This window comes from Zalophus californianus, chromosome 1 (genome assembly GCF_009762305.2).
Source record: "Zalophus californianus isolate mZalCal1 chromosome 1, mZalCal1.pri.v2, whole genome shotgun sequence".
Classification (NCBI taxonomy): domain Eukaryota; kingdom Metazoa; phylum Chordata; class Mammalia; order Carnivora; family Otariidae; genus Zalophus; species Zalophus californianus.
In genome coordinates, this window is record NC_045595.1 from 73312609 (window position 1) to 73322346 (window position 9738).

The window sequence follows — 9738 nt, forward strand, 5'->3', positions numbered from 1 at the left end:
TTTCCATTATGTGCCAGACATTTTTAGGGCTCTTTTTATATGTACTTCATACAAATTCTGAAAGGTAGCAATTATTGTCTCCATCACAGAAACACAGAAAGGGATTCAAGGTGGTTGAATAATTTGCCAAAAGCCAACTATAAAAAGAAACAGCAGTGCCCTGGTTCTAAAGCAATGCCCTTCCCACCATACCATGCTGACTGTCATCTTCCACATAGCCACCTACAAAAATGTTATTTCCAAGACTACTGCCGTGTCCCCACTATTAGTCCCCACTAATCCAGGTTAATCATTCTCTCACCATTGTTCTGTTAATAATAGCAGCAGGCAACATTTATTGATGGCCTTATTATGGTCAAGATCTCTGGTCAGCACTTTACATGGGTCATCTCATTTAAATAGCTCAAGAAGGCTATGGGACAGGCACCCATTTTATAGTCCTAGGGTCCTTCACCACTATGTGCTCGAGGGCATATGGCTTGGTGTTTATGAGCACTGGATCTGGAATCAGACCACCGAGGTTTCAAAGTCAGCTCTTCCAGTGACAAAGTTGTTTTTGTTTTTGTTTTTTAAATACCCAAGTTTCTGGTCCATAATAGGGATCAAACCTACAATCTTGGTGTTATTAGCACCACACTCTAACCAACTGAGCTAACTTGCCAGCTGATAAACTCTGCTCTTCCAGCTATAGCCTTGGGGAAATTAGTTTCTCTAAGCCTCAGTTTCTTGTGTGGGAAAGTGTAAGCATAATAATAGTAACCACGTTAGGGATTATTGGGAGATTTAAATGCCGTCCCCGGAGAATGTCTGTTATGTTGTAATAAATGTTAATGACTATTACTGGGCAACTCAAGATCTCTCCCCAACATGGTTGATAACTCATAAAGCTACTTAATTTTGTTAATAACTATATTACAATAAGACACCAGAAATTAAACACCATATAACAGGGGCAATTTGACCAATATAAAAAAGGAGCAATTCTAGTTTTCAGAACATACAATTATACTTTAGATACATATAGAAGTAACAGTTAGCTGGGTTTTCCTTGTGAAAATTTTAGGAATACAGGGAGCCAATGAAACGTGGCCAGAGCTCCTAAGTTTGTGCCCTTACCAGGTTTGTGAGTAAACCTAAGGTCTTGCTTACACCTCTTTGGCAGATGGTTGCCCACTTCCCCCGAGGAAGTCCACTTCCTTGGAGGGATTGCTTTTGCAATTTCAAGTGTCTGCACATTTTTAAATTGTTTATTTCTGTAAAAGCAGGTTCAACCCAACATGTTGCTACTTTGTGAGCAAGGATGATGAAGGTTTTGCAGTTTTACCACAGTAGGGTAGAATTTATTAGTAAAAATCACTAAATTAAGGTTATCTTTTCAACATCATTTTTTTTTAAGGCAACTGACATGTTTCATTCTAGAAAGGAGCTTCCGTCATCATCCTTGGCTCCAAATTCCCAGCTCTAATAGAGATGATAACCCAAACTATGATAATGCAAGCAAATAAGTATCATTGGTAGCACTTTGAAGTTAAACTTCAGCTTTTACATTTCTAATATAGAGTCATACACAGAGACTGCACAACAAGATTAATCCTACCTTACAATGGGAATTGTTCAGCTACAAAATTAGGACATCTGAGGACAAAATCCTCTGAATGACTAATACACTCCCTTTTCTACGTCCTTGCCAGACTTCTGGAGGAAACACTAACTGTAATGCAATGATTTTCAAAAAGTTTGTTTTTTTCTTTTTTTTCTTTTTATTTTTCTTCCTAATAAAGGCTTTCCTCAGTTGGAAGCAAAATGTCAGGAAGTGAGATGATAACTGTGAACCTCTTATTTGTTTCCAGTGAAAAACACTTTAATAAATGCCAGTCAAAATCAATCAAAATAAACAACTACATACAAGATGTATAAATCTCAGTAAATTACTGTTGAGCAAAGGAAGACCCAAACAAATATCCGTGGTATGAGTTCATCTGTACAGTGCTTAAAAGAGGGGATGCTGATCTACGGTTAGAAATCAGTATAGTAGTTGCTTTTGGGGAGATAGTGCCTAGAAGTGAGCCTCAGAGTTTCTGGGATGCTGGTTACATTCTGTTTATTGATCAGGGAATTGGTTACATGTATGTGTGTACAATTTATAAGAAGTTATTGAGCTAAAATGATTTGTGTACTTCCCGGTATGTTATATTTTAATGAGAATTTTACTTAAAGTCAAGAAATCAAAAACACTAGAAATTTATTCACACAAAGTTATGTGAACAGAAGAATTTGTTAAATATTGTGGAAATTTCCAGAAAAATTAGGTATTATAGGGGGTCAGAATTTTAGCTAAAGAAAGCAGTGTTTAAGAAAGCCCTCATATTCAGGTGGAGAGCCAGAGGAAAATGACATTTTTCTATTTCCCCTTCTCTGTCTTCAATTTTTGGAAAATGATACCTTTTTGAATTAAGCAGGTATTTATAGAATTTCAATTTGAAAAAACATATACTCTTCACTCGCTACTCACCAAAACACCATCAGAATCCCTCTCCATCTTAAAGATAAGCCAGGTCATAAAATCAATTTTGTACAGGCTGACACATTGTTCTCTTAGAAAAGGAAGCCAGGAGTGATCGTATGTTTAATTGTAACCTGCCAAGATTTCATTTTTAGGCTCATATAATGCTATCTTAAAAACAGATGTCTTTGTAAATGTTTTTCTCCAAAGGAGTTTAGCATATTGGAGAGGTCACCAATTTCTCCTTCCCACATCATAAAGCACTCCCTTTAATTGTTCCTCTGGGAAACCTTCTCCTACCTTGAGGTCAGGGGTAGGAGGCTTTTCTTTAAGCTGCCAGGGTGCCCTATGCCAACTCTGCCATTGGATTTAGCACATTTCAGCTTGTCAGTTTACATATTTATCATTCACCTGGTCACGTGTGCAATCTGACCAAAGCTGAGGTCAATGTGGTATTGCTCTGCCTCTGTGCCCTCAGTCCACCTCAGCACCCACCTGTATCTGCAGGGGACAGGGATGGTACACCCTGACAACTTCCCACTTGGAATGACTGAGTGTGCTTTTCTGTCTGAGGGTTTTCTCCAAGGTTGAAGGCATTTGCTCAGCCACATGGGGCAGATTCAATATTCTGAGGACTTAATGCTTCACAACCAGCAGAGGCTGGATATTGATGGCTAAATGCCCCAGTGTCTGGTTATCTACTTCTGCATGACAACCACCCCAAACTTTAGAACCATAAAACAACGTTGACCTTAACTGGGGGCTCACTAATTCTGGGAGTTAGGGATTTGGAAGAAGCAGAGTGAGGGTACCTTGTCTCTGCTTCATGACTTTTGGGCCCCATTTGGAAAGATGCAAAAGCTCAAGTGGTAACGATGGAGGTGAGAATCATCAGAAGGCTTGCACACTCACTTTTCTGGCAGTTAGTACTGGCTGTGGCTTTGTCCTCAGCTGGCTCTGGCTGGCATGTTTTGCCCCATGCAGTTTCTCTGTGAGGGCTAGTTTGGGCTTCCTCACAACATGGATGCTGAGTTCTAAGCACAAGTGTCCTAAGGGAAATAGGAAGAAGCTGCATTGCTCTTTATGTCCCAGCCTCTGAAGTTGTATAGCACCACTTCCACCAAAGTTGCAGGTCCACCCACATTTGAGGGGAGGAATCATAAACCCAAGCTCTTAAATGAAAAAGCCTCGAGGTCACATTACAAAAAAAGCATACAGAATGGGAAGGTCTTGTTGTGGGTATATTTGGAAGAAGAATATGCCACACCCAGTGTCCTTGTCCCTCACTGGGACAATTCTGAGGTATGTCCTCCATGATTCTTTCAAGTGTCCCCAGTAGACTGACTCTCAGCTTCCCATAGCAGTGACCCATTCATAAATACACACATGGCTGGCTTTTCCAGTATTCTTATCTCACTTTCCCTATTCTTCCACTTGTGCTTCCTGGGGTCACCTGCCAATTATTGCCAATTAAGACTTGGATAAGTCTTTGTCAATGGACTGCTTCTGGGAAAACTGAAATAAGAGAAATCGAGTCATTTTATTCTGCAAAGCTGGAGTCTAACACAGTGACTATGACATAGTGCTTAATAAAAGCAAACTGGATGAGTAAATATGCTCACTTCATGGACTGAGATAGAGCTATAAGGAAAACATTGGCAGGGCACCTATTTTTAGAGCTAAAAATATAGCTCATATTGACACAATTTTAGCATTTTCTTCTATCCACAAGCCCAAAGTTGTTAAGTTCTTTGAGCATCATTGAAGCATCCCTCAGGTTTTTGGGAAGTAGGATCATAACTGGTCCATATAATTTGACTCCTATGTTACCATCTTACTCCAACCCAACCATCACTACCCTCCTGCCCATGTGGACTTCCTCATCACTCTGTTAGGCTCCATCACCTCCACTGGGCCATCTCTCACTCCACACTCTACGGGAATGTTCTTCTTTCCATGGTTGGGCTCTGACATTCTGCTCTGGGCACCTGTGGCTCCAGGCACACAAAGATGCCAATCTTGCTTGTTTGCTTTTAGTGGCTTTCGGACTAAATGATTCAAGAAGGAACAAGGAAGAGGAAAGGGACTGGAAAGAACAAAGGGGAAAAGACTATTATTGGAAGTGATAAAACCTCAAGGAATTGACTCATGTGAAATAAGAGATAGGAAAATATGACCCATGAAATGTTGATTTATAAACTTACTGTAAGATTTATAACTATCCTGGGGACCAGTAAAATTTATTCTGGCATGATTGGCACATATTATTCTTGTTGTCAAACTTCACAGGAAACCAAGTCATAATCAAACATCACATTAGTGATTCATCATGGGAAATATCAGCCACAGGCTTGGAAATACTTAAAATTCTTTGGTCGTCCCACTCTGTTGAAGTGGACAAAGCCTTACACAGAAATCAAAGATGTGATTGGTGAGGTTCACATTAAAACAAGAGAGATTAGATTAGTGGCTGCCCTGGAATACTTTATAAAATACCAATGCCTAGGCCTAACCCTGAGCCACCAGCTCAAAATCTCAGAGGTAGGGGAGGGGGTTGGGGGGGTGGGAGGGAGGAATAAACTTTTTTTTTTTTAAACTTCCTAGGTGATCATAATGAGCGGGCAAGGCTAAAAACTATTGAGTTAAATGTCTCAAATTTTGAACTGCTAATTAGCATCAGTTTATGATACTTTAATGCATCAACTCATTTGGGAGAATCTGAAATACCTGAATTTGGCTAAGGCTCCTTTTCTTTTCCACCATGCCAGAAAATTCACTGCTAGCACTTTTCTCGGATACTCTCACTCTTCTATACTTCCATACCTGATGACCAACCTTTACCTAATATAACCTTTTTCTTAGGTATTGCTGATCTGTTCAGTCAGGCTATATTCAGAAAGAATTCACATATCTGGCTCAGAAACAATGTGTTCATTTGAGTACCAACAGTTACCATGTGGGCAGTTTCTATGTTCCTTGCATGTAAGAAGCATTTTTTATATTTATCTAATTTCAGAATCACCACAGCCCTATAAAGTAAGTAAATGTGTTCCCAATTTGCTGATGAGATTGAAAGAGATTGAGCAATTTGTCCCAGGTTATTGAACAACCAATTTTGACAACCAAATCCTATGTTCACTCTGCCTCCCATATTTTAACTTTCAAAAGCCAATTACTTTTTTTCCTCATTTTTATATTTTCTTAGAGAAAGTTCCGTAATTGTAGCATTTGAGTGCTAACAACAATCACTGAAATATAATTCACTAAAAACTGGAATTTAATATGAGTCAGGGCAATTCTGGATGCCTGCCAAAGGACTTACTTACAGTGATTGAGAAGCCAAAGGGAAGCATTCATAAACAAGATTCATGTGCAGACCCAGATGGACTCCTGCAAGAGTAAAGCACAATATGGTAAATTGGAAGGAAAAACAGAGGCAATCTTCTAAATGTGGTTTCTTTGCACTATAAACATGCATTCTTGAGCAGCTTGAGTACAAAGGCTGAAAAGAAAATCGTTTGGCCTAGAACTTGGCATTTGAAATTTTCCCTAAAGCCACATCCAGATATATGAAAGAAATAAATTTAAATATTACTTGAAAATGTCTACTTATGTAGTTCTCAAGTTAAATATTATTAATATCTTTCCAAGAGCCAGTGACTGATTTTTTTTATTTCTTCTAGTTATGTGGGTCACCTATAACCTGAAATGCATAGCAAATAGGACAGAAAAGAGAAAGAAAGGGAGAATAGGAGATAGAGTAGGCAAGAAAAAATAAGCCTAAGTGAATGTCAAAGCATTACTTGTTACAGAGGAGAATGCATCTCAGAAATGGGATATACCTTAGCATGAATTTCACTGTTCCAAGAAGATGGAACATCTATCAGGGCGTTAATGACCATGGCATTTTGCTTTTATTGTTTATCCAGGAAAAAATAAAAGCAATTTAAAGTGAATAACCAAGATTCCTTTTATCGATCTAAGAAAGGATTATGCAAAATTCTGAATTTGCTTTGTTCTTTATCACTTGAAACTTTTCTAAGCATTGATTTATGAATCCAACTTGCTTTTGTGTTCTAGGATCAGGTATAAAAGAAAAATAATAAACCCCTTGGGGATGACTTAGGTAAAGAAGCTCCCTGGATGGCTCTGTGAGTATTTTAATTAATTCATAGATACAGTAATTAGTCATCATGACCTTGGGATAACAGACTAACCCTGAAGTTACTCCAGAAGATTAGAATACTCTAAGATTTGTTGTTTCCTCTTTTATTTCTCTCTCCAAGGACTTGCATGTCAGAGTTGCCAAGCAGTGGTCTTCAAAAATTTTTGGTCATATATTTCTGTTGATTAAAAAAAATCAAGTTTGTCAGTATATCCCGAATAATAATAGATATGCAGTACCATAGTAATATAATGAATACATCTTAAAATATAGACATAATATTAAAATGGTAAAAGTATGAGACAAAAACAATAAAATTATTTTAATTTTGTACTCCACTTTGGAGGCCACTTCTTTTTTTTTAATTTAATTTTATTATGTTATGTTAATCACCATACGTTAGTTTTTGATGTAGTGTTGCATGATTCATTGTTTGCATGTAACACCCAGTGGTCCATTCAATACATGCCCTCTTTAATACCCATCACCAGGCTAACCCATCTGCCCACCCCCCACCCCTCTAGAACCCTCGGTTTGTGTCTCAGAGTCCATCGTCTCTCATGGTTCGTCTCCCCCTCCCATTTCCCCCCCTTGGTTCTTCCTCTCCTGCTAGTTTCTTCTTCTTCTTCTTTTTTTTTAACATATAATGTATTTTTGTTTCAGAGGTACAGGTCTGTGATTCAACAGTCTTACACAATTCACAGCGCTCACCACAGCACATACCCTCCCCAATGTCTATCAGCCAGCCACCCCATCCCTCCCACCCCCCACCACTCCAGCAACCCTCAGTTTGTTTCCTGAGATTAAGAATTCCTCCTATCAGTGAGGTCATATGATACATGTCTTTCTCTGATTGACTTATTTCACTCAGCATAATACCCTCTAGTTCCATCCATGTTTTTGCAAATGGCAAGATTTCAGGTTTTTTTGATGGTTGCATAATATTCCATTGTATATATATACCACATCTTCTTTATCCATTCATCTGTTGATGGACATCTTGGCTCTTTCCATAGTTTGGCTATTGTGGACATTGCTGTTATAAACTTTGGGATGCACGTACCCCTTCGGATCACTACATTTGTATCTTTGGGATAAATACCCAGTAGTGGAAGCCATTTCTTATACTTTAATGTGTATGCAAATCACCTGGGATATTGTTAAAATGCAGATTTTACCCAGTAGGCCAGGGAAGTGGCCTGAGAACTTACATTTTAACAAGCAAGCAGGTGATGTTGATGCCCTTGATCCTTGATCAGAATCAAATACCACATTTCATAAATTATTTTTTCTTGTTCAACACATTTCAGAAAATTTAAGAGCACGTTCTTGGACCATAAAACCTACCAAAGAACCCATAGTCATATTTCTGGCTTTATTTGAAAGATGATATCCTCAAATAGGCCTGTGTTTCTTCCAACCCTCTGGGAGTAAATCTGTCTCCCCCCAAAATCTGGGCTTTTAGGCTGATGTCCTGTTGGATGAACTCTTTTGGCTCTGTCTTTCTGCACATAGTTTCCTTCCTGCATGCAGTGCCTTAAGCTTGTGTTTGGTAACAAACTCCTGTTGACCTAGTACCAACAAAACTGGGACTAAGGTAAGGTCCTTGGGCTAAATAAATAAATAAACAGGGCACCTGGGTGGCTCAGTTGGTTAAGCGACTGCCTTCGGCTCAGGTCATGATCCTGGAGTCCCGGGATTGAGTCCTGCATCAGGCTCCCTGCTCAGCGGGGAGTCTGCTTCTCCCTCTGACCCTCTTCCCTTTCATGCTCTCTATCTCTCATTCTCTCTCTCTCAAATAAATAAATAAAATCTTTAAAAATAAATAAATAAATAAATAAATAAATAAACAAACATGTACATACGTATATACATACATAAAGGAGGTACCAAAAAATTCAGTAATCAAAATAGATAATATTATAAATCAATATTTAAATATCAAATTGGCAAACTAAGGCTGACCATCTGTTTCTGTCAGGGAAAATAAAGTTTTCCCGGTCCCAATATTCTTCCTTGCCTACCCTGTTAGGCACTGCACCCTACAGGACCTGTGGGCTATCTCTATCAGACATTTCCTAAATGTCTCCTTCCAGGTAACTGTTAAAAGCAGCCTTCAATAAACTAACGATTAAAAAAAAATCATAGTACACAATATTTAGAGAAAAATCAAATATTTATAACACCAATACTCTGAGTTATTAAAAGCCGAGAAGGAATATTTAAACATTTGATGTCTTTTAATGGAATTAGCCTGAAGGATTGAATAAAGGCTTCATTGATAAAAACATTACCCTAGTTCCAATTTTTAATGTTGCCTAAAATCTCTTCCACAATTTCTCTGCTATGAGCGGAATGCAAGAAGTACCAGATTTGTTGGTATTTATACCTAGGGGGAAGAAAAATTATTTTTAAATACCTACAAAGAAAGAATGCCTTCAAATTCAGTGCTATGAGATGTCTCCACCCATAAGTGAATGACCATAAAATCCACTCAATCTTCTATACTGGAAACTTCGATGCTGTCTTTAATTTTCCTTTTCCTTCATTTGTCCACATTCAGTTGGTTGCTAAGTTGTTTCTGGTGTATTCTTCTGAGGCCTGTTGGCTCTGCTTTTTATCCTTTCCAGTCCTCTGACTCTCATCCCTCACCTTCTGCTGCCTGCACTTCTCTTCCAGAATTTAGGTTCCTCCAATCCCAACTCATTCTCCACATCGCCACCAGGTAATCCTTCTAAAATGAAGATCTAGTCATTTCATTTTATAGCTTTAAAATTTCAGAGAGATTCCTGCTATGGGCAAATTGCAAGGTATTCAGTCTGGTTAGTCTTATCTTCCATGATTTCCCATACACGTACCACAGCCACTTTGTACCATGTCTGCTGAGATAATTGAGAAATATATACTCTTTTCCTCTGGGAAATCATGGATCTTAAGGAATATATAGGCCTGGACCCACTTAGTGCTTTTGTTTTTATGGAAAGTCAGCCTAACTTAGAGTAAAACTAGAGGGAAAAAAGTTGGACCAATAGTTGAAAATGAAAATGGAGATAGGTAAGAAGAGAGAGAG

The 9738-nt window shown here is 38.4% G+C and overlaps 1 long non-coding RNA gene across 1 annotated transcript; it reads right to left on the bottom strand.

The window, feature by feature from the left end:
• Positions 1–3425: 3425 nt before the first annotated feature.
• On the bottom strand, positions 3426–6760 carry LOC113915776. Its single transcript, XR_003517807.1, has 3 exons — positions 6721–6760; positions 5830–5893; positions 3426–3552 (listed from the first exon to the last, which is right to left on the bottom strand). It is a non-coding gene; the product is annotated as an uncharacterized LOC113915776 (long non-coding RNA).
• Between the last annotated feature and the right edge of the window lie 2978 nt (positions 6761–9738).